The following is a 26156-nucleotide window of genomic DNA, read 5'->3' on the forward strand; positions in this document are numbered from 1 at the left end:
TTGGAATCCAGAGCTGCTCTGCTGCAGCATACAAGCCCCTCGTGAAATGACAGAGGGCCATATTTCTTCTTAAGAAATATGTTTCCGCTGTGTCTCAATTCTCCAAAGGAGCGCAGCCCTCAGGCAAGTGCCTGGAACCTCATGGGCTCTCGCTACTTCTTGGCAGAGAGAGATGAAGGCACCCAACTTTTGTAACAAGACAATTATCCCAGATTCCGCATGAGAACCAATGAATCCTAGTTTGCTGCCTTACAGGACTTATGAACTGCATCCTTGGGACACCAAACATTGATACTCTTAGACGCAATATAATCCAGTAGTTATTTTAGGATCACTGCTCAATATTTTGTATTTTATTTTCTAAAAAGGTAACTAACTTCAATTTGAAGAATTATATTAATATGAAGGTGAAAATGTCAGGTCTGTGTCTTTAGTAATCTACATTTATATAAGGTTTTTCGGTATGTTCCTACTGCTATCTAAAGAGCTACTTTCTCTTTAGGAGTTCATGGCAATCTTTTTTATGTCTCTGTAGTTTGCTGTTCCTCTAAGTAAGTGGCATTTCACAAACACAGATAAAATAACACGATGCAAATCACATAGTTTTAAATGGCAACATTAGGACACTAATTAGGCAGAGTCAATGGAGGACTGTCTTAGTTTTCTAAGAATGCAAGATTCATTTGGATATTTGTCAAAGCAAACAAATAATCCAATTTGATATGTGAACACATAAAACCACATAAAGGCACATTCATTCATTCCATCTCTAGGACTGCAAAGGGCGGAAATTAATTGGCCACTTATTTTTCTTCTCCTTTTGCTATTTCAGTCCTATTCGCCTTCCTATTCGAGGCAACTTTGTCTGCTTCAAATTAAGGGCCTTTGTTGTTGTTGTAATGATCTCTACTTACTAGGTCAACTGTGAGATGGCTGCTTTTATTTTCATCTTCAAAGCTTTCATTGGGATAGTCCCTTCTTAATATGACTGGAATGTGAAGGATTGAAGGGGTGTTTTTGGTTTCCTGTTCACCTAACTGAAGATCTGGTAAATTTATGCATGTAAAATAAATGTCAAATGAGCTTGAATATCCTGGCAACACTAAAAGCCAGATCCCAACATTCCATCAAACTCTCCAGCACCCTTGAATTCTGTGGGACAAAATAAACCAGACAGGCTAAATGTTTCTGGCTTGGAGGTAGTTAAAAATAGATATACAAGCTTTTACCAGTGAATTAATCAAGTATGATTCATCTACTAGGTATAATTTTAATAGACTGAAGCTCCTTTTAATTGGGAGTGGTTTCAAAAAGTGAATATTTTGGTTCTGGTGTGTTATAGGGTATAAAAAAGAAAACATAAAAGTCAGCTTTTCTTCTGAGAATTGCTTTTTGTTCATTTAATTGTAAGTAATTGAACATTTCCTACAATATATCATTTATTGAAGTGGTTCACAATAAAACATTAATAAACACAACAAATACAGGAACATGAGTTTGTTTGGTTTTTGCCAGATTTTGCCTAAAGCAGAATTTAAGCAGGCTTTAGCCAAAGTGGGGAAGAAGCAGATTTGATAACGACAATCATAAAAATAAATACTTAGCCACTTGTAAAAAACACCTGCTGCTTCATCAGATTTCCTGAAGAGCTGTAAATGTTCACCAATTTCAAGTAAGTGCAGCAAATGTTGCCCTTGCTTTGGGTTACTGATATTGTCACATAGTTAAATCTGATCAGTTATGTGATACTGTGTGATGGGTGCCAGATGGGTATGGCATAAATAATACCATTATTATTATTATTATTATTATTATTATTATTATTATTATACCTACATTCTTCTCTGGGAAAATACCTTATTCAAGAAAATAGTGCTGAATCCACAAATTAGTGAAAAAACAAAGTAGCTGTAAAAAGGTGGCAACGGCATTCAAAAGGGTAAGTAAGGCAGTTTCATCAAATCTCCTTCTACTAGATTTTATGTGCCATAAGAGGCAGGGACTAAGTGGGCACATAGTCAGCCTCACGGCTGCAAGTGTCTTGTTCAGGTCCTCAGGCTGCACCAACAGATACTGATCCCACAGGGTCTAACTAGTTAGATCTCATTTGTCTGAGACGGATGGAAACGTTCCAGATTTTGCACAGTTCCTTTCTGACATTTGGGGCTGCACAAGCTACTTGTTTGGTGAGGATACCAAAAGTCTATCTAAGCCAATAAAGCACCTTTAATGTTCTTTCATAGGCTGATTTTGTTATATGTGATACTTTTGCTTCAGTTATATTTTTGGAGGCTGAAGTGTCTGAATTTCTGTTAAGTAGTTAAAACCTAACTATTTGGATTAGGCAGCATAGTCTGCTATAAGTTTGTTGTGATTCACCTTGTGTGATTCACCTTGTGGCTCCAAGTGGTCAACATACTTGAATGCAAAACCTAAGGTTTGTCCTGTGTCAGAGAGAAGCCCCACCCCAAAGGAATTTCCATCCAGCAGCAACAGACACATCCTCAAGTTGAGTTGAAATGGAGCCCACAGCATGAGTGTGATCTGAATCTGGAATATATACTGGAAAAGAAAACAGAGAGCATCGTGCCAGATTTCTCCTCTATTTCTAAGGAGCTGATGGATGCCAGACACAAAGGAAGGTTTAACAGTTATGTTCCATGTCGACCCGCCCTTCTGGGTTAGAAAGTTGGGGCATAGAATACCTTCTTCGTGACTGAGAAACCACTTCTTTGATGAATCCACTGGCATGTCTTGTTACATGAAACAGTGTCTTTTTCTTTTATAAGGCAGTTAAAGTAAACTTTTTTCCCCTTTCAGCATTCATGGGTAGCCAAGATTTGAACTGGGAATCTTATGGTCTGCCTACTGACTCCCTTATGGTGAGCCACTTAAAGCTGTTGGGTAAGGAAAGAGTGATTCAGGTCCCAGCATGGCTGCACCCTCAGAAAGCCCACTGATCCCTAACCTGACCTCACAGTCAGTGCCGCATCATCATGTTTGGGAAGCAGTCTAGTTGTAGGTCTGTTTGGCTCATTAACTGCTTTTATTTACCTGCCCACCAACTCACCTTCCTGCAGACTGTTGCCTTTGGAGTTTGAATCTAGTTAGCAGATGACTTTTCTCCCTACCTTCTATCTTTTCTCCTCTACTCCTTGATTCCTACAACCAGCTTCTTTCCCCCCACAATGTGGCAAGCCTATGCCTCCTGCCTGCTAATACATCCTTCACTCTCTCATTCTCTCTCTCTCTCTCTCTCTCTCTCTCTCTCACACACACACACACACACACACACACCTTTGTGGTGATTTAGCAGCAGCTGGTTTGCATCTTTCCATCTGTTTCCTATTCAGTCTGAGTGAGCCTGTTTGGTTTTTATGGAGAGAGGTTATTTCTGTTGCTGGCACTCCAAAGGTGGTAATCAGATAATCAAAATGCATTTGATTGCATTGCAAATGCACAAATCATTGTATTGAAGAAAGAGTTTTGCATTTATTCAGTTGCTGCCTATCCATTGTTCTTCTCTGTGTCATATACTGTAGCCAAGTTAAAGCAACAGCTTATAAAATCCTTGACTTTCATTTTAAAAAGCACATTCCTCCCTTTAGTGCATTGGAGATTAGAAGCCAGACTCACAAGCTGTACGCTGGCTCCCATCACCACCCCTATAACTGTCCATTATTTATTGGCATCAGCACAGTAGTGCATAGCAAACAAAATGGCATACAAACATATGAAGCTACTTCAATATCTTCAACTGTTTTTGGACTACAATGCCCATCATCCCTGAAAACTGGTTCTGCTAGCTAGGGATGATGAGACTTGTCATCCAAAAACATCTGGAGACCTAAGTTTGAGAAAGCATGAGACAGAACATAGCCATTACATAAAGGTAAAGGTACCCCTGACCATTAGGTACAGTCATGGACGACGCTGGGGTTGTGTGCTCATCTCACTTTATAGGCCGAGGGAGCCGGTGTTTGTCCACAGACAGCTTCCAGGTCATGTGGCCAGCATGACTAAGAAACCAGAGCAGCACACAGAAACACCGTTTGCCTTCCCGTCAGAGCGGTACCTATTTATCTACTTGCACTTTGACGTGCTTTCTAACTGCTAGGTGGGCAGGAGCTGGGACTGAACAATGGGAACTCACCCCGTCGCAGGGATTTGAACCACCGACCTTCCGATTGGCAAGCCCTAGGCTCAGTGGTTTAGGCCACAGCACCACCTGCGTCCCTATTACATATAGTAGATCATTCTCCATGAATTGCTCTAAAACCCTTTTAGAGCCATCTGAGTTGGCATACGTCACCATATATCATGGCAGTGAATTCCATCATTAGTTAGTCTGTTTATGGGCATCATCCTTCAACAGGCCCTCAACTAGCTATGCATTGTGTGAAGAAGATGGAGCAAGCTTGTTTTCTCCTGATCCGGAGAGTAGGACCCAAACCAATGGGATCAAGTTACAAAGGAGATTCAGACTACACAACTGGAAGAAGACCTTTCTGAGACCATGAGCTGTTCGGCAGTGGGACGGTCTCCCTTGGGAGGTGGTGGACTCTCCTTCCTTGGAGGGTTTTAAGCAGAGGTTGGATGGCCACCTGCCATGGAATCTTCTTCAGCTGTGATTCCTGCATTGCAGGGGGTTGAATCCTTAGGGTACCTTCCAACTCTACAATTCTAAGTTTCTAAGAATAACAACAATAATAAATGTTTGCAGGAAAGCCATATGCTATTAAAACAATGGATAAAACTAGCAGCAATAAAATGTTGGTTAAATTTAAGACACCTGGGAAAATTTTAAAAAAAGGAAAAGGTTTAAGATGCACCATATTTAATTCTGAAAAAGAGGGAGATGGAAGAACTTTTGTGGTGGAGGAAGGGAATATGTAAACTTTCCTATGTGGTTACAGATTTGAGGGGCATTACAGCAGCACAGGGACCATGCCAGCATTGTTTTGTGCATTAACAAGATGAAGAAGAAAAAGAAGAATTGTTTGATAGATATAGTTGGCATTATTTTATTTCTACTTCACAACTTTGTTTTCAAGCTTTCATTTTTGCAGACTGTCAGATCTAATCATCAATGTATTTAATGGAATAAATTTGATTGATTGGTGTGTTTTACCTCCTTTATTAAGCTTTTTATGCTTCAGGGGAGCCATAAATTCAGCTTCACCAGCTAGTCAAGACAGATTTACAGCTGCAATTCAACCACTGCTAGAATAGCAAAGAAACCAAGACACACCTGTGCATTGAAATTGTATATATAGTACCATCAATCCTCAGGGCAAATCACAGAGTAACCATCAAATGCAAACAAGCTAAATATTGTCAAGTCACAAAAGTAATAGCAGATTTGAATTCCTCACACTCCAAAACATGTTTTTAAGACCCCTCACTGAAGAAATTTGCAAAAATTAAGTTCCACCCCCTAGAATAACACACCCTAATGGTTGATAGTTGCCAAAGTTAATGTGGCTGAACTGAGAAAAAGAGAAACCTCTCATTTGGTTCAAATGAGCCCTCCTGCACATCAAAAGTATATGTGAGGGATTCAAGGCATTCAACAGAGTCACCTGCATTTTGGGACTCTTATTGGGAGCATCTGTCAATCTTGACCAATTCTTCAAAATTTACCACTCCACCACTAATTAATGTAACTCTGAAACTTGAAAGAAAGCTTCCAGCACGACATCCATTCATTTCAGTAATTCTTTTGCTGGTGGGATTGGAGGGGTGGCTGTGGAGTATTGACGGGAAAATTACAGTTTAACAAGCAGGTCTTGAACTGCTCTTGAGTGGTTCTGCTGCTGTGCGGTTGGAAGATCCCAGAAGGTGGTACAGGTATATATATATTTTAAAAACAAATGGAAATCAATCATATTTAAATACAGCACAGTTTAAAATTGTAGACAATGATAGCTTTAATCTGCTGCCTTACACCACCTCCTGTTCTGAAAAGAATACAAATCTATGTTTAATTCTGTGATTACAGAAGTTTGTTTAAAGGAGGAGTCTATTTAACTGTGAACAAAGTCAGCCCTTTTAAGCACAAGGAACTGTTGTTTACATTTTCCAGGTGCTTCATATATCAGAGTTCAGAATTAGTAGCCTAGAAAACCAAAGCATGTTCTGCAATGTCGACAGTTTCGAGGACGTAATGAGATGGAGGAAATTACAATGCTCTCTTTTAAGTTCCAGAAACTTTAATGGCTTTTTCCACTTGATAAAGCCGACATGTAAATGTGTATAATAACTGAGAAAAGAAACTAGAAAAGATAGAAAAGAAAGATGCTTCATTTTCATAAAGCCATTAGCTATCTAAACTCGCAGTTTTGGTCCATAAGTCACTGTTCATTTTCAGCAATAGCTAAACGTATTCCTCTATGTCGACTTAAAATTTCAATATGTAAAGTGCTGCTAGACTTGAATCCAGAGTCTCCAGGCACGTTTTTGCCTATAGCAGCTGCATAGCTTGCCAGATAAGGGAGACATTTCTGGCCTGCTCTTTACTGTTCTTCAGCACCATTACTGCAGATGAAAAACAGGTGATATTGGAGCTACCAGCTCAGCAGAATTGTGCTGGCTGAGGTCCAGTTGGTCATATAAAGCTGCTGTTTCTGGCTTTGTTCCTCAATCACAGCTTGAACTACTCCGGACACAACGAAGTGTTGAGGATTAACGCTGTGTGTCTATACATGTCTATTGACTGCCACGTTGTTTTGTGGGCCAGTTCAAGGTGCTCACGTTCAAAGTTCCACCACCCTCAGAGGCTCAGAGGATGGTGGCATTTTCTGTGGGAGCCCCTAAGGTGTGGAACTCCTTGTTATGATGTGCAGTTTCTGACTCACACTTGCATGCATGAAAGGGTTAACCTGATTTCAAGTTACCAGTGTGGGTAGAAGCCCTTGCTCCCCACCCCACCCCCATTTTTCTTTTTTCTTTGTGCTTCTTGGAACAAGCAAAGAAGAAGCCTGTTGCTTGGCTCCCAACTCAGCAAACGCTCCGTGTACATGAAGAATCTCTCTAAAAGGAGATTTTATAGCTTGCGCTTTTGCTAACCCCAAAATTGCATTATCCTTTTCGTAAGGAAACAAAGTACTTTCCGTTGTTTAGAACATTTCTCTTGTCTCCAGCAGATGGAGACTTGTTTGCTGTAACTTATGGAAGCTCTGAGTAAAACGTTGAAGCATTGGCAAAGCTAAGTGTGATTTGTTCTAGCCTATGTATTTTTGTGGAGAATATTTATTTAAAGGTGGATGAGGGCAGATGCAAAGTTTTAATATGTTTTGAGCAATCACCATTTTGCTTAACTCTGCTATTTAAGAGTAGGAATCTCTCTTCCAAACCTCTCTTCAACACTCCCTCGACCACAGAGGTGTGTCTGGCCAGTTCATTATATACTTTTTAAAATATCAGTGCTGAAAAGATACCTGTGATACATTTTCAAGACCCGTCCTATTTTTGTGATAACATTTTTTTGGTAATTGTTTTAAATTATTTTATTTTAAATTGTTCTGACCCATCCTGGGACCTCAGGATGAGGGGCATTATCATTATGGAGATTTCTTATTTTCTTTCTAATAGTTGTTGTTCATGCTGCAAATTCCAGTTTCTTGCTGCCTAGACTCTACAGCAAATCAGTTCAGAAAACATGGAGTTAAACACACACACACACACACACACACACACACACACACACACAGCCCACTGTTGGCAGCTGTTGCTCCTCCTGCTGCCCAGTTAGAGGGAACCCTTTTTGCTGCCCAGCTTAACTGCCAACTTCTGGCTCTTTGGCTTCAGCTCTTGTGAAGGACTACTGCTGGAGGCTTCCTCACCCCTTGAAAATCTTTATAGTTTCTGCCTTCTGTGATTTGTGCTTCAGGGCATTGGCTCCTTACTACCTAAAAGTAGTGCCATTTTTTTTCCAGAAAAAGGGTGCTGGCATTCTTGGCTGACACTTCAGCTGCTGCCGGGTGGACCACGCTGCAGTAGCAGCAGGCGAGTTCAGTGGCGGCCCAGCACTTTCCTGCAGCTGTGCTGCCACAGAACAAGGATGGGGAGGAAGTGCTGCCACATGGGCAGGAGAGAAAAGGTGTGCCCCCTCACACACTCACTTTAGATGCCAAAATGGGAGGGGGGAGGTACAGCATTCCACTGAGTACTGCCGAAAAAGAGAACTGCCTAGGTGATCCCTTTCTTCCACTTCTTAACTCCCTCCTGGCACTTTGCTACTTCTCCAGGCAGTGGCTGCTCTCTGCTCCAAACTTGAATCTTCTTTCTTCTGAATTTCTTCTTAAGAAACCCTGCCCCCATATTCTCAATTCAGAATCCTCTTATGAATCACCAGGTTCTCACCGGAATCCCAAAACCACATTGACCTATAAACTATGGGCAGTAAGTGATGGCATGGTGGGGCTGACATGCTCACCTGACCTCCCAACAGGCTGCTGACCGAGAGTGAAATGGGCGAGGTCAATGCGGTGCAAACACACCTGCTGAGCAAATGTGGCCTTCCTGCTGGTGCACTTGCACCTTGCCGCCCTCCCTGCCAACCCAAGCATCTCAGCCTTACCACACAGTATGATCAATTACATTTGAACGGAAGGTCCACCGCACCGTTTTGAGGGTTGTTTTGTTTTTGTCTTTTTTAAACAAGCAGCATAGAGCTTTTATCTGTCATGGATGCTTTAGTGGGTTGGACTCACTGACCCTTGGTGCCTTCCAGTTCTATGATTCTATGCTTCTATGACCTTTCAGATTCTACCAGCTTATATAAAAGCTGATTTCTGCTGAAACCTCAAAAGTTACATAGCCACCTCCTTAGCAACAGTATCAGCACAATTGCGGACCCTTATTAGGGCTGCTTCAGTGAGTCAGCTTTTTCTATTTATTTCCTATCCCATTGACTCTGAAGTCAGATTGTGATCTAGCAAATTTGGGGAAAGACCAATTTGTCACCTTGAGTAACCCCAGGTCAGGTCTACTGGTTGGATTCCATCTATTTGCTTAAATCGGTTCTTATTTCACATTGTAAAATTGATATTTTGCAAGGTTTAAAGTGGGGAATGCAATGAACATGAATGAATGTTTCCATTATAATGAGGTGCAGGTGGTGTTTGCTTGTCAAAGCTAAGTATGTCCTGCAAATGGGGAAGTGTATGTTTAGAATTGTTGGCCTGATAAAACTGAAGCTGAAACGAGACCATATATTATTTTCCGTTTGGCGCATGTAACTTTGGCTAACGCTAAGGGAGATCCTGACACAGATTTGGGCACAATGTTTTAAGTGTTTCTGCAGTATTCCAAAAACTCCAACTTCTAAATTTATTCCACACAGAGAAATTCTGCACACAGGGCATGTAGTGCTGTCATCCTATAAACAGTAAATCATTTTTATAGTGGGGAAAATGTCAGAGACTTTGAGTCTACAGCTCCAGCTTTGGATGGATTTAGAACCAACCATCACCAAGCCAAGAGAAACATCTAGTGTCCTACTGCTTTCATTCTACAGAAGGGTTGTGTCAAAGCCGTAGGAACTACTTATATCACAAGAATCATAGAATCACAGAATTGTAGAGTCGAAATGAACTCCAAGGATCATCTAGTCTAACCCTCTCCTAGAGAGCAATCTCAGCTAAAGTATCCATGACAGATGACCTTCTAACCTTGGCTTAAAAAGCTCTGATAAAGGGGAATCCACCACGTTTGGAGGGAGCCCATTGCACTGTTAAATGGCTCTTAATATCAGGAAGTTCTTCCTGATATTAAGTCAGAATCTCCTTTCTTGTAACTTGAAGCCATTGAGCATAGAATACTTAAACTGAAGTCCAGTCACTGTAGTACATCCTGGTGTTTTCAGATGAAATGGGGTGTGTGTTCCACGTGTTTAAAGTGTCCCATTAATAAGTACCTAACTGGTAAAGATCAAAGTGAAGAAGTGGGAGGTGCTGGGTGTGGCAGGGCTTTGTGCATCCCCCCAAGGTTGCCTACCTCTGTTTCTGGTTAGCAGCCAAGTGAATGGAGGCACTTTAAAAACATGCTATTGTTTTTCTGCATTGTTGCAGACTGAAATATCGGGATAAAAGTGGCTGTCCACTATCAAGTCACAAGCTGACATTTCTTGAATTGCAGCTTGATCCTTGACATGCTCACTGGGTTGCAATGGAATGTATAGCAAGTCCCCCGAAACATTACACTTTGCAAGTGATGTGTAAGCTCCTCTCAGGCCAACCTACCTTGCAGGACGGCTATGAGGCTAAAATGCTGCTCCAAGACTCTCTGGCAGACACAAATACTGCTAATATTCTGAGTAATCTCTTTGCTAGGAGAGCTGTAGCTCATCAGATTATAGGACTGATCAGCAGAAGGCCCTTTAATGGATTTTCCAAATAGCCTTTTGCTGAAACAAGACTTTTCTTTCTTAATTGGAAGGTTCATGCAAGTTGTGGGAGAAAGAAATACCAAAATTAGTATTTTCCAGCAGTGCACTAATGAAGCCTCTGACATGCCTGATTTAAAACCAATCTACTTTTGCTTTATGCATTTGTTCATTCAGGTCAAAATTAAAGTACTTCTTTAAAGAAGACGTCTCTGTTTAAAACATGACACAGCTGCTGTGTTATGATAAACTGATAATATTATCTCTGCTTTTGACTTTGCCTCTAGCTCTTGGTAGCATCAGTGGCTGAATTGCAAGGTACCTTGTGTGTAAAGACTTTTGCAATGAATGGTGCTCCTTGCATCTCAATGGCCAATGTTAACTATTTAAATCAGAGAGAGAGAGAGAGAGAGAGAGAGAGAGAGTTCTCTGAGTCCCAGAAAGTTCTTGGGCAGCCTTTTACCTGTTCCTTTTCCTTGTGTGGAGAAAGAATTGGAGACCTGTGAGGGCAGAGAGTTGAGCACAGAAGGAGCAGGCAGGGATGTGCATGCACACAAAGATTCCTGCATTACAGGGGCTTGGACTCGATAACCCTCTTTGTCCCTTTCCAACTCTACAATTTTATAATCAGTACCACAAAAGCAGCCACACAGCACTGCAGTTGCCCAAGGCTGCTTCTCAACAGACTCAGGCTTCTTTTTCTTTCTCTGGACAGATGAAAATGGTCACATTGCTTCTTTCAGTCCTCCCTGATATTTCACTCAAATTCTCATGTCTGGTGCAATTGGAGAAAGGCCAGCAAGCATCTTCAGCTCCTGAGCTATACAAAAGTTCACAGTTAATGTTACTGAATAGTGCTATTATTGTCAATTAAATCTCTAGTCTCCCCCCTTCCTTCCTTCCTTCCTTCCTTCCTTCCTTCCTTCCTCCCTTCATCAGTTCCAAAAATGCAGAACTCTCACTATTTATGAGATGCTGTCAGTGTTGGTCCTTTCGCAAGCCTGCAAAACTGATGGACCCCTGCAGCTAATTGTGACTTCTTTTTCTCAGAACTCTTCCCATTGAAGTGCTTTGTTTTCTTTCAGCAGAGAGACTTAATGGCATTTATGAGCTTCTCCATTTGCAGCCTTTGTAATTGGTTTGTTTATCCATATTGGCAACCTAATATTTTTCGTGTAGTAGGCAGTTTAATTCAGATGTAGTTTTTGAGATTATGGGGTTTTTATCTAACAAGAGGTTTTAAGTGCCGCTTCTCTAATGAGCAGTGTACCTTCCTGTCATTACTTGGCATCTGAAGTAAGTGCAATTACTTTTCCATTTATGGTTCTTCAGATATCCTCTGACCTTTATTCCACCCCATCCCCCCTTAGTTGTGGATTGTCCTATTTTTCCTACTCTATGAAATCTTCGAAGCTAACAAGGGGGGGGGGTTGTTTTGCACGTAAGTGTGAACCTATGTAATGTCCACGTGCTGAAACAATGCATAAACTGAACAAACCACTCTTCTTTGAAATTTGCAGTTCTCTGGATTTGGAATGAAGTTCTCCAGCTGAAAGATGTGTACAATAATGCACGCCTTAAGGGAAGCTCAGAGGGACGTGGGTGGCGCTGTGGGTCAAACCTCAGTGCCTAGGACTTGCTGATCGTATGGTCGGCGGTTTGAATCCCCGCGGCGGGGTGAGCTCCCGTTGTTCGGTCCCTGCTCCTGCCAACCTAGCAGTTCGAAAGCACTCTTAAGTGCAAGTAGATAAATAGGTACCGCTTTATAGCGGGAAGGTAAACGGCGTTTCCGTGTGCTGCGCTGGTGCTGGCTCGCCAGCTGCAGTTTCGTCACGCTGTCCACGTGACCCAGAAGTGTCCTCGGACGGCGCCGGCTCACGGCCTCTAGAGCGAGATGAGCACGCAGCCCTAGAGTCGGACATGACTGGCCAGTACGGGCAGGGGTACCTTTACCTTTACCTAAGGGAGGTAAAAGGTAAAGGTACCCCTGCCCGTACGGGCCAGTCGTGTCCGACTCTAGGGTTGTGCGCCCATCTCACTTAAGAGGCCAGGGGCCAGCGCTGTCCGGAGACAATTCCGGGTCACGTGGCCAGCGTGACGAAGCTGCTCTGGCGAGCCAGCACCAGCGCAGCACACGGAAACGCCGTTTACCTTCCCGCCAGTAAGCGGTCCCTATTTATCTACTTGCACGTAAGAGTGCTTTTGAACTGCTAGGCTGGCAGGAGCAGGGACCGAACGACGGGAGCTCACCCCGCCGACCATACGATCGGCAGGTCCTAGGCACTGCGGTTTTACCCACAGCGCCACCCGCATCCCTACCTAAGGGAAGCTCTGCATAAAATGCATGTTACTTATTTATGGCACTTAGAGCCCACCTTCACTCCAAGGAGCTCAAGCTGATTTCATGGTTCTCCTTCTCCGCCTTTCATCCTCACAACAACCTTGCGAGGTAGGTTAGGCTGAGAGACTGTGCCTGGCCCAAGGTCACCCGGTGAGCTCCATGGCTGGGTGGAGATTTGAACCCTGGTCTCCCAGGTTCTAGTCCAGTCGAATCGTTGCATCACATAATTCTTGATTGTGCTTTTCACTCATCGGCCAGGAGCAAGTTTCTTGCTCAATATCTAAAGGGAAATGCCGATGATACGAATGAAGCCAAACTGAGATATCTATTAAATGATGATGACCCTCTAAGATCACTCATGGTTGCCAGATTCTTGATCAGCGTCCTATCCCTAAAGAAGAGAAACGGACTCCTGTGCGGCTCGGATAATCCCTTTAAACTATGATCTATGTTTTAGGATGTAATTAGGTGATATCACCATTGATGTCTTCTACTAATTTATGAGTAGAGGGCGATGTTTATGTTACAAATTTATTGTAATGTATGATGTTGGTCTTTTGGTTTTGTTTTGCTTTGGTTCTTGTCTGTTTTTTGTAAGTTTTGGCGGTTTTAAATTTGGAGGTTTAAGTACATTATGTTGGTATGGGAAACTGTCGTGTGATGGGCCAATGGCCGTAATAAAGATCAATACAATAGGTTCTAGTCCAGCCTTCCAACCACTACACCACACTCACAATTATTAGTGAAAATAACATAATACTTGGGAAGTTGTCTGCAATTATATTATGGAGAAAGAATTTTATTTTATTTAGCATTATAAGTGTACTTCTTCAGCATCAATGTCTCTAAGCAGTTAACAGAAAAACAGAAAACATATATTAAAAATACCAATGAAATTGGATGTTACAAACAAGTTGACGTAAAAAAAAATCAAAATATAAATAAAACCAGCACTTTTAAAACTATGAGCAATGAAGTGTTATTACTTATTAAAATACATTACAGTTTTACACATAGGTTTGCCTAAACAAAAAAGGTTTTAGGAGATTCCAAATGCAACACAACCAAGGCACCTGCTTAATAGGAATGGGAGGGGAATTCCAGAGTCGGGGTGCTGCCACAGTGAAGGATCAATTCCTTGAATGTATGGAACAAATTTTATGTGGCACCTGGCAAAGCACCAGTTCTGCAGTTTGAAGCTGTCAAGTGGGCTTATATGGGGTAAAATGATCCTCCAAGTAACCCGATTGCAAGCTATTAAGGGCTTTATATACTAATAGTAACTCCTTGAATTTGGTCTGGTAGCAAACTGGCAGCCAGTACAGAGCTCTGAGCAGGGGTGTCATATTGCAAACAGGATCTCACTCCTATCAGCTACAGAAAATCTGTGCTAACTGCAGTTTCCAGACCAAGCACAAGGGAAGCCCTACATAGAGCTCGCTGTAGTAATCAAGTTGTGAAGTGGCCAACAACAGAACTGCTGGTGCAGGAACAGTTGAAGCTGTCAGACCAGTTCCTCTTATCTTTAAATTTGTGTATGACTAATTCTTGAGGAGGGACGCGGGTGGAGCTGTAGGTTAAACCACAGAGCCTAGGACTTGCCGATCAGAAGGTTGCGGTTCGAATCCCCGCGACGGGGTGAGCTCCCATTGTTCGGTCCCTGCTCCTGCCAACCTAGCAGTTTGAAAGCACATCAAAGTGCAAGTAGATAAATAGGTACTGCTCCGGCGGGAAGGTAAATGGTGTTTCCGTGCACTGCTCTGGTTCACCAGAAGTGGCTTAGTCATGTTAGCCACATGACCCGGAAACTGTCAGCAGACAAACGCCGGCTCCCTCGGCCTATAGAGCGACGTGAGCGTGCAACCTCAGAGTTGTCTGCGACTGGACCTAATGGTCAGGGGTACCTTTACCTTTAATGCTTGAGGAACCATATTGGTGAATATAAGATGTCAAAGAAAGCACAATTTTGCCTGTATGGTTATGGCCATGGATAGGCAAACAAGGCCCAGGGCCTGGATATGGCCCAATCGCCTTCTCAATCCAGCCCAAGGACGGTCTAGGAATCAGCGTGTTTTTACATGTGTAGAATGTGTCCTTTCATTTAAAATGCATCTCTGGATTATTTGTGGGGCCTGCCTGGTGTTTTTGCATGAGTAGAATGTGTGCTTTTAATTAAAATGTATCTCTGGATTATTTGTGGGGCATAGGAATTCGTTCAAAAAAATATATAGTCCAGCCCCCCACAAGGTCTGAGGGACAGTGGACCGCCCCCCCCCCCGCTGAAAAAGTTTGCTGACCCCTGGTTATGGCTAATGGGGGGGGGAGAGAAGAGAGAGAGAAAGAGACAGGATTGTGCTTCCAGGATCTGCAGCCGATGTTACACACCTCACTGATCCTGGCCCTGACACCCATGTGGTCAGCAAAGACAGTCTGTCAACAAGAGTCTCTGCATGTTTAGCTGTGTGCTATATAAACTTCGATGTGATTGGGGACGCCAACAGCGCAGGCTTTCCAGTCATCTGGAGGTCTACCCACAAACAGATGAACATGTGGATTTGAGGACACGGCAAGGAAGCACGTTCCTCCTGCCACTCTATGCTTCATCTTCAATAAATCCCCACAAACCACTGCGTGAGGATGGTATGTGACACATAGCACACACCATGTACGGTAGCTGTCATTGGAACAGACCTCCTGGCGAGATCCAGACTAGACATGCAACATGTGTGTATTTTAAGCTTGGGTGCTGTGGGAATCCATCTGGTGAGCTCAAAACTGAGGCGGAATTTTCACCAAGTCCTGCCAGGTCCAAGTTCAACACTCTTGCTCTGTTCTAGGGAACGCTGAGTGCAGCCAAAGACACCAGACCTGCTTCTCCAGCCCATTGCAGGCACTTGGTTCTGTGGCTGCGTGTGTGATTGCTGTAGCGTGTTCAGTGGAGAAACCGTATCAAGTAATTCAGCACCAGAGAACTTAATTACTCTAACCAGCACTCCTGTAAATCAGCTACTTGATGGAGAAGGGGAATTAAACACTCTAGCCTGTCTTCCTGTCTACTAAATTGGGTTAGAGAATCATGTGAATATGTGTTTGTTCACCTGGCTGGAGATAAGCATGCAAAAGCTGGCTTTCGTGTGCATCTGCCTCTGTTGTGGATTGCGGCATTAGATTTTACTACAGTGGTACCTTGGGTTACATACGCTTCAGGTTACAGACTCCGCTAACCCAGAAATAGTGCTTCAGGTTAAGAACTTTGCTTCAGGATGAGAACAGAAATTGTGCTCCGGCGGCACGGCAGCAGCAGGAGGCCCCATTAGCTAAAGTGGTACTTCAGGTTAAGAACAGTTTCAGGTTAAGGACAGACCTCCAGAATGAACTAAGTACTTAACCCGAGGTACCATTGTAGTTTCAAATACTGGCTTCATTAACTAGGAACCACGAAATTTTGGATCCCCTCCAAACCTGCTCCAAAGCTTTGTAGTCATTTTGTAGGGTTTTGTAGTGTGAACCTCACATTTTGTAGTGCCTCACAAACTGAGTATTTGATATATTAAAACCAGGGTTCATAGTTAATACCCTGAAATCCAACAACGTCCAATTCACTCCAATCTGGTCCCAAAGTTTTGTAGTCGTTTTGCAGGATTTGGTAGCACAGATATCACATTTTGTAGCGCCCCACAAACTGAGTAATTGTTACTCAAACCAGGGGTCATAGGTATCACTCAGAAATCCAACAGGAAGCTCACAGTGGGCCCACTGTAAAGCCTTTCTTGGGGCAATTGGTCAGCTGGCCACTGTTGGAAAGAGGGGTGGGACTGGACTGTTGTTCCTGAATGTATGTTTATGAGTGTATTAAGTTCTTTTCTCATGGCATTTTGTGTTTGGGAAATATCTTTCATTTAACTTTTATGCAAGTAATATCAGATATGTATTAAAAACCTATGTTAAAATTATAACTACAAACCAAAGATTAGTGCTCTCATATAAAAATGGGTGCATATCTTTGCTAGATATATAAACAGCGATATAGCCTCTTGGGAGCATCTTGTATGGTTCTTTTTTTAAAAGATTTTATTTCAGAAAAAAGAAAAAAGATAGAAAGAGGCCATACAATGCATGCCATGAAACTGAAAGTTAAGGTTAGGTAAAATATTAGTTAACATAGGGCGCATAACAGCATAAATGAAAAAAGTCCATATCCTCCAACAGAATTAAATAATTGAGGCTGTATCCCTGCACACACACATTTACCTGAGAGTAAGTACCATTGAATTCAATAGGGATTACCACTGAGTAGAGATCCATAAGACTGCACTGTTAAATAGCTTTTATGAAATATAAAATCAGTTACAAATGTTATTAGTAAACTATATTAAGCAGCTTCAAGCAAAGGAAGAAACCATATACTGTAGAAATCAAATATAATCTCGGATTAGGGTTATATCATATTAAGTGTATGATAATATGATTATATATATATATATATATATATATATATATATATATATATATTCTAAAATATATCTATTTATAAAATATGGAATTGGTTTCATGAGTACCTATACAATTTATAAGCTAAGTCCATATTGTAAATAAATAAATTAATACAAATTGTCAGGACTTCCCATATCTTTGGCTACTTGAATTTGATTCGTTACTTTCCTAGTTGCAAATAGCTCCCAGATTTTCATACTGTTGGGATTTAGTAGGCAGTAGGGAACAATTCCAGTTGAAAACCAAAGCCATTTTTACAGCTATGAGTAATTCCAGAGTAGTTCTTTAGGCATAACTTTTGCAAGAAGTAATGGAAATGTACCTTGAATTTTAGCAAAATAGTTTTATAAAAAGGTAATCATTTCAATCTATCACTAAGGAATGTACAGAGGAGCAAGAGAGTGTGCTGTGACGATCACCACTGAAGATGATATTATTTATACACTTGAAAGGTTGGTCTGAGTAAAGTATTATAGACATCGAGTTAAGAACTCTTAATAATACATAGTGAACCAGACTGGAAAAGGTCAAGTAAATAGTCATAACCGGCAGTACATAAAAACATTAAAACCAGATGTTTCCCTTGTGCTTAAGGACTGCTACTTTATTATGTGTTGTTGCCTTGTAATATTTTAGAAACAATTTGCTTTGGGTTTTATAGTTAATGCACTGCAGATGTGCTGAAACTGAGAGTGCAGACTAGGGGCTGGACCAGTCAGAGGCATTTATCTGTTTTCACTCTAGCATTTGTCATCTCATATGGAACAGTGGCGTGATTCTAGATATATTAAGCACCTATACATAGTGTGATCCAGAGGGATGCCATTTCAGATCTTGCTTGCGCACAGGAAGAGGGGATGAGCCTGTCAAGTATGTCCCACACAAGATTGCATGGCCACCATGACCACAGATAGAACCGGTTGTCTATAGGGCAGGTTGCTTCAGCTTAGCCATGCATCACAAGGCAAACTAGCATCAGTTTGATGTTTTGTTCATGTTGGGAAGGGAATGGCTTGAGAGTAGACAATATCAAGACTTCTCTTGTCATCAACAGATTGTTGCCTGGTGAGATCTGCAGAGCCAGCATGAACTGGCTGAAGGACTCAGCGGCCATATGCCTTTGGGGCTTTTTCAGCTAAATATGCCAGCCCATCTGTGAAACTCTGGTCTCCATGGGAAATTGTTACTCTGAGACATCCTTCCTTACTGAATAGAGTCTGAATTGATCCGTAGTATAACTGGAAAATGTGTTCAAGGAAGCAGGAGGGATGACACCTAGAGTGTAATTGGAGACAAACTTGTGACAAATCTGACTGAACACAAGGTTGAGCTCATTTTAAAGCCTTTTCTGTGGTGACGGTGGCAAAGCATTACTTTTCACCATTGTGTGCACTGCATGTAATGACTGTTCAGTTCTGGGCACATTTGGACCTTTATCAATCCAGTCTCAAGCCCAGTTAGTTATGGGGCATAAATTGCATTGATCGTATTAATGGATGACCTTCCCTGGGAGAGGAAAGGGGAGACTATGGCTAAATAAGTGCTTGTGATGAGCAATATCAGTACAACAATCCTTCTACTGCACACAGAATAGGGGGTCCTCCTTTGCCTGGCATGGAGTTTGGTGGTGTTTTCTCTTTGGTAGTTCGTCTGCTGGGTTCCTCAGGGATTAATCTTATTTCCCAAATGCTCTTTAACATCTACATGAAGTTACTGGTGGAGATCATGAAAGATTCAGATGTGACATGAATTCTGCTGTGGCAGTTGTATCCTTTTCCTGAAGAATAAGGTTCTGGCTATCATGATATATAGCATCATAAGCTCAGTCTGGATTACTGTAATGCATTGCATGTAGGTTTACTTTTAAAGCTGTTTGAAAACTGGAGCAGGTGCAAAATGCAGCTTTAAGGCTCATCCAGTTAACTGCTCAAAAGGACATCAATTTTGAACATCAATTTTGAAAGATCCACACTGCCTGCTTGTTTTGGGGTACAATTTAAAGTACTCTAAGAGTCTTAAATGGTCTGGGACTAAGCTATCTAAAGGAATGTCTCCCCTGTAGCCTTTTGATGACTTCACAACACAGGTAAGTGTTGTGTCTAAGCGTTACAAGGGAGGATTCAGCATAGGAATGCGGTGAACAGACTTGCCAAAGGAATCTCCAAGGCTTTGCAGATAAGAAATTGAATCGATGTTTTCAGAATGCAGTGGCACTTCAAGAGAAAAGAAAAAATATTATATTGGTTTTGTGCAGGCAGATCATATATTGAAATCTCCAGAGAGGTTTTGTTCCATTGCCCCTTATTTATATACACAGTGGCAGCTTAAATTATGTGTCTTGAGAAAATGATTTATGAGATGAGACTAGAGGAATGAAACTATTTTTGCTTTAACACAACATAATGCGAAGATGATGCTACTCAGCATATTGAGCCAAGGATGGGAAATATAGACATATGGGGGGGTCCTACTTAGTAGAACAGAGTTAATATTAAGAGAATAACCATGCACTCATGGAAAAAGGGCTTCATTTCATAATACTCACTGCCTCAAATACATTTACAAAGGAGACACAAGTCACTGGCCTTATTTGACAAACACAGCCATTATGTCTATTTCATTTTCACATTAAATTCTAGCAAGCAAGTACTCTAATCCCAGCTTTATAATTCATTTGCTTTACGGTGTGTCAATGCATCTAACAAAGGGATGAATGCATTGCTAATATTTAGCATACCCAGCAATCAGATCAGTGTATACTTCTTTTCTCCACAGTGCATACAGGGTAGTTGTTTCACAATCATCACATAGTGCTGTAAGCTAATGCCAGAAACAACAGTCCTTTCCCAATAAGTGTGAGCAGTTTCTGAACAACTAACTCCAGGCTATGAGACTATTCCCATATGCATGTAGGTCACACTCTTTATATGAAGAATGGTGAACCATTCTCTTGGGTTGCTTATACATTACCAGCTTAAAATTCAGCAAGTTTGTTCATTTTCACTGCATTTCAAACTGCATTGCCACACTGTTGCCACACATCAGCTGATGTGTATCTAAGTCACCCACTGTCTTTCTACACAAGAGGCTCTAGCACAGGCAAGGATGTTTTTATCCGGTGAACAGTCCTCAATTTGGATTGAAGCTGGTTTGGGGCAAAAACACATCAAAATTCAATGTTTCAGAAGAAAGTGCAGGGTAGACGTGGATTACAGCTAACAATGTGTATCCTATCACTGCTTCCCAAACAAGCAGTGGGAGCATACTGAATGCAGAGTAAACAGGAGTGTGTACACAGCCTTTATTTAGAACAAACTCAAACACACACTGGGCATGAGAAAAGCCCACCAGAAATCTGGGTCCTCGGTTGCCTCAGGACCCTGGTAGCAGCCACAGCTACTGAGCTTTGTGTAAACCTGGACCAGAAGTGCTCCAGACCCTGGCAAACTGGAACATGCATAAAACATGAACTGAATCTCTAACACTGCAGTCACTTGATTTCCCCTCCCCCCCCCCAACCTTGGGCTGGCTTTTCCATTCAGCTTCATGATCAACAGCAACTGATCAAATAGTACTAGCTTTGCACAGAGTTCAACAGCATTATTAGCTGAGCCCATCAAAGGCTGGGCCTGAACCTGTGTGGTGTTTGGTACTTGGTTTATAATTGGTTCAGGGAAAGTAACTCCCAAGTTCATCCTTCTGAACTTATTGTGTGACTCCTTGCTCACTTGGTGGATCATTATGATGTCAGGTGGTTGACTGATAGGCTGCCTAACCCACATTTCAAATTTAGCTGGCAATCTAGCCCACTGGGCTGAAAAGGAGCCTCATCCTTGGAGCAGGATGGACCAATGGTCTCCTTGAAGGCAATTTACTCTGTTCCTGTTAACAGCTAAACATACATAGGCACATGATGCCCAAAGGTAGCTAAGGGAGAGACTGTTTTAGCACCAAAAAGTAACACAAAGCACAGCAAAACTAAGCATATATAGTAGATACAATATATTAGTGGTGGTATCACAGTAGGTAGTAATAACAGATTTCTTAAATCATTGTAAAGAGGAACAATGAGTCTTAAAATATATTATTACAAAGATGAGAAAAGGATTATAATTGCAGAGAGCATGTTTGAAAAGAAAAAAAATGAATTCTGAAGATGATTATAGCAAAAGTAAACATAATTTCCATTATTATTCCACCACATCTCTGTATAATTTAGGGTAGAACCAGCATGGAGTTACTGTGTGGTAAAAGCATGAGTGTGTTATTACCTTTGGTATTTGAGAATGAGCTTAAAAAATAGCACTGAAAGATTTAACAGGTGTGTGTATTTACTTTAGCAGAAATCGGTCTTGTGTTTAGGAACCCACTCTATATTGAAATTATTATACAGCATTTTTATGTTAACATGGATTAACTGCAGCTTCTGGACAACTTCAAAGGCAGCCCCACAGAGATTGCATTGCAGTAATCAGGCACTGAGATTACTGATGGCCAGATTATCCCTGTCTAGGCATAGCCATAGCTGGCATACCATCTGAAATGGCAGAAGGCACAACTATGCAATGGCAGAGGCGTAGCTTGACTGGTTTGCCCACACTGGGCACCACAGCAATGCTGTAGAATGGAGCATGAGAACTGGGGCACTGAATTTTAGTGTTACATAGGGTGCTGCTGAAATTTGAGAGCCCAAAGTCCACCATTGGCAATGAAGCCACTTGAGTCTCTAGTGACAAAGCTGAATTAGATGATGAACCTGGGCAAGAGTCATCCTGCCCAGAACAGGCAAATGAACACTTTCCCAGATCCATGAGCCACCCACCCACAAGACCACTTACCAGGATTCTATCCCAGTTTATTGAACCTCATCCATCCCACAGCTGTAACCAGACACTGACTTAGATGTTACAGAGAAATAGAGCTGAATGGGAGAGCTTGAGAGGAATGGCAACCTGGATCTTTCTGTTAGCTCCAGCTGACAGAAGATGTGGTGGTTGATAATAGCCAGACAGATAGCCTGGCTATATCAATTGCTCTGGAGATAAGAGTGATCTGGGATTATCCTCACGAAGCTTGATCGAAGCCATTGTTCTGCTGTCTGCGCCTTGCGGTGAGACGGGAGTTTATAATGGGCTGGCAGGCGGAGGAAAACAGCATTATACCCAAACGCCACGTAATCACCTGGAAAACAGCTCTCTTTTGATTTTAAATTGGAAGGGGGACTATGTATTGAGCTTCCTGCATGGCAAGGAGTTAGACTAGATGACCCTTGGGATACCTTCCAACCCTGCAGTTCTTTGATTCTATATATAGCTTTATTTCTATTAATGTTTAATTGTTTTTTAATGATTCCAACCCCTGCACCTCATGTTTTTAGCTGTTCCTATTTTATCTGTAAGGTGCCTTGAATCCCTGTCAGGGGGAAAGGTGGTGTTTGTGTGTAATAAATGGGACAGTAGTTACTCCTAGAGCCTGGCACAGGAAGAAAGCAATCAGGAATATAGAAGACAATTAGTTCCGAAAACCTTCAGACTAGAACAGAGCCCTCTACAGCAATTTTAGTTAAGTTTAATATATAAAGAAGCTGTTATCCGAGGTTCTCCTCTGTTCAGAATGGGAACATAAGTGCCAACTCTCCAGGGCCCTGGGTGCCCAAGCTCCCACAATTGTTTTGCTGTAGGTGCCTGTGGGTACTTGGCCTCCACAACTCGCACCGCTGCTGCCTCCTGCCATGGCCACCTTTGTGCAATGTCCCCCCATCTCTGCGTGCCACCCATAGCCTGCAGAAGTGGGCTCAGCCAGAGCCCATCAGAGTGACTGTAGGGCCCAATGCAGCTCAACGCAGCCCAGCAGGGAGGAGCCCTGGAGCGCCCTCTGAAAGGGCTGGCAGGGCCTGCTGTGACGGTCTCTGTGGGGCCACTCTCCACCTTACATCTGGCACTTAGGCCCGGTCCAGTCAGAGGCGGCAGCCGTGGCAGTGGAAGCAGGGGGCAGAGGCCGTGGCGCTGGAACACGCATGTCACGCCGTGATGACAGCACATTGAGACATCATTATGGCATGGCACACGCTGACGTTGGGCACCCACAGTTAGGGGCCAACGTCAGTGCCCTGAATGGGAGGGAAGGGGTTTGTCCTGAAATGAAGGCATGTTTAAAGGTGTGTTTGGTGTAGCCAGCGCAAACTGGACCTCAGCATAAAAACGAAAGCACAGCTGTCTGTGGATGGGTGGGCAAATTAAAACACTGAAAGAGGGAAGCAGGCTAGTTTCTCACAAAAAATGAGACAATGGTTGTGGGTACATTTTGCCCGATAAGCCAGGTTGTACAAATGCTAAAAATTCAATCTTTCTTTTTTAAATGAAGCTGAGCAGTAGGGATTTCCTATTTATTCATCTGCAGGGAGAGGCAGTTGCCCACCTTCTTTCTCCCTCTGCAGATTCTCATGCTCCTGCTGGTTCTTAATTATGAAGACATTGGGGCAGAAACTACAAGCAGCCTAACTGGTCCCAGTGTACGAATGAATGATGAGCACGAAGAGTTCATTTGTTTCTTCAGTTTAAAATTCATTTTTAGCTCAGATGAAGGCTCTTCTGCTTTCTGCTTAATCTGAAAATCCAAGGGGATGAAGGGGAGAAAAGATCTCATTTGTTACTGCCATGATATGTCGTGTTCGGCATGAATTTTGCAGAGGACCCTGTAACCCTATCAGAACACTGTGTAGCTGCTTAGCCGAGAGTGCCAAGGTAACTGATCTTACTCTAATTTCTCACAAGTAGCTGTTTCTCAGGACCAAAGCAGACCACACACAGTCCTTACGTGTGGGTGTGTATTTAAATTCCCTGTGAAGCAAATAAAAAGCCAGGATGAAACAACTAGCAAAATAACAGTGACAAACATCATTATGTAGCCAGGTGCCTCAAAGAACTCCCAGAATGAAACGGTTTATGTAGGCTTTAAAAAGTCAGGAGGGATTGGGCCTCTTTGGTTGTCTACTTTTGACATATTTCTTATATCATATACTGTGCTGGGGTGGAACTCAAAGTGGGTGCAGAGACACACGCAGGCATAGGAGAGATGCTACAAAAAAATGTATATTTGCCTAAAGTACTTTTCTGAGTTTTCTGGAACTAGCCTGAAAGCAAAAATGGGCTATAGGTTTTGTTGTGGTAGACAATCCTATTGACCTGTCAGGCCTCCTTAGACAGAGAAGGGCCCCACTACCAAACAAGTCATGTTCCTTGCAACTATCAGCCTATTTTCAGACGTGGCAGGTGCTTGGAGCATGAAAATTCCTGAAGATCTCAGATTCTGAGGAGTGTAGAAGCTCATAGGGGGCCTTAGGGTTCTTACTTGTAGCAGTGATCCCAGAGCCCCATGTTCTTCAAGACCAGGCCAGCAGAGTTAAGTCGTCGCTTGAGTAGCAGACAGACCTGACACTCCAGCAAGAGAACCTAACGATGTGTAGAAATAAGACACAATTTTAACATAACAGACACAGCTGTCTACGAAGTCTGCCAGGGAGCCAGATGCCAGAGCTGCAAGACAATTTTGCCCAGCCCCAGGGTGCCAGATTATTTCTCACGGGAGGAAAAGGGCTGATAAAACGCTCTTGTGAAAAGGGAAATCTACTAAATGCAGGTCCTTAATTAACAGTGTAACAAGCTAAGCTCCATTTAGGCAACCTGCAGCATATCAACCAGAATGTAAAACAATTAATTATTAGCAGCCAGCTCAGCTACATGTATTTATCCACAGTGCTGCTAATTAAATAGCCAAAGTTCCTTTTGCAGCTCGTTTAAATGTAATTATTGGTCATGACATCTCACATCAATTCAGGCAAAAATGGCCCAGAAATGAAACCACTGTTCTAATGTGCTTGATATAAGCACCAGAATGGTTGGAAATCTCTGGCTGCTAAGGACCAGATCCATGTGATGCCTGTTTAGTACTCTCATAAACATGTTGGCTGACAAGCAAAAAGTTCCCATTTTCATTACTGTTATACCTGGGACTACTCTTAAAGGTGACCCAGAAGCTTCAGTTGCTGCAGAATGCAACAGCCAAAATTTTGATTGGTACAGCCAGGCATATTAATATTACATCATTTAAAAAAGTTATTTAAGAGTTATTGTTATTATTATTATCAATTACATTTGTATACCACCCTTCACCCATAGATCTCAGGGTGGTTCACATAAAAATACAATATAAAAGCACAAAATACATAATAAAAACAAGAACAAGATGAAACAGACCAATGACCCCCCCCCCCCACGCTGCTCCTACTCCCACACCACAAAAAACACATTTAAAAGGGCACAGGATGCCAAAGGTCAGCCAAAGGTCTGGCTTTGCTTCTGGACCTTATTTAAGGGGCTGGCGTTTACCTTTGAGACTCTAGATGTGTTGGGTCCTGAAAACCTGAGGGAGCACCTCTTCTTCTATCAACCCACCTGCAACTTAATTGTTATGTGTTAAATTTATATCCTGCGCCTTCCCCCATAGGAAGCAGCAAAGATGCCAAAACAAAAAATAATACAGTTAAAACTAGTGACCACCTACCCTCAAAATAATAATTTCATACCTGTTAACTGTCCCAATTTGAGCGGGACATCCCGCAATTACATAACTTTTGATTGGATCTCAGGATGTATCATTTTGGCTCCCCCAAGAGAACATCCCCCAAATGCATGTTTTAGGGGGCCTTGCTCTCATATGAGTCATAATCAGAAGTTCTGCACTTGTGGCTCCTGCCTTGGCACACCTTGTGGGTGTCCCTGCACCTGCAGGCGCTGGGTTGGACACCCCTAGGATCTCTTATGCACCCTCTGCCACTTCTGGCATTCAGCCACCCAGTGGCTCTTAGCTGCAGGATACTCTCAAAGGCCTTTCTCCAGCCAATCATGTCAAATTTGGGTAGAATTCTTCCCTCTC

The sequence above is a fragment of the Podarcis raffonei genome, chromosome 5 (assembly GCF_027172205.1).
Source record: "Podarcis raffonei isolate rPodRaf1 chromosome 5, rPodRaf1.pri, whole genome shotgun sequence".
In the NCBI taxonomy this organism is placed as follows: Eukaryota; Metazoa; Chordata; class Lepidosauria; order Squamata; family Lacertidae; genus Podarcis; species Podarcis raffonei.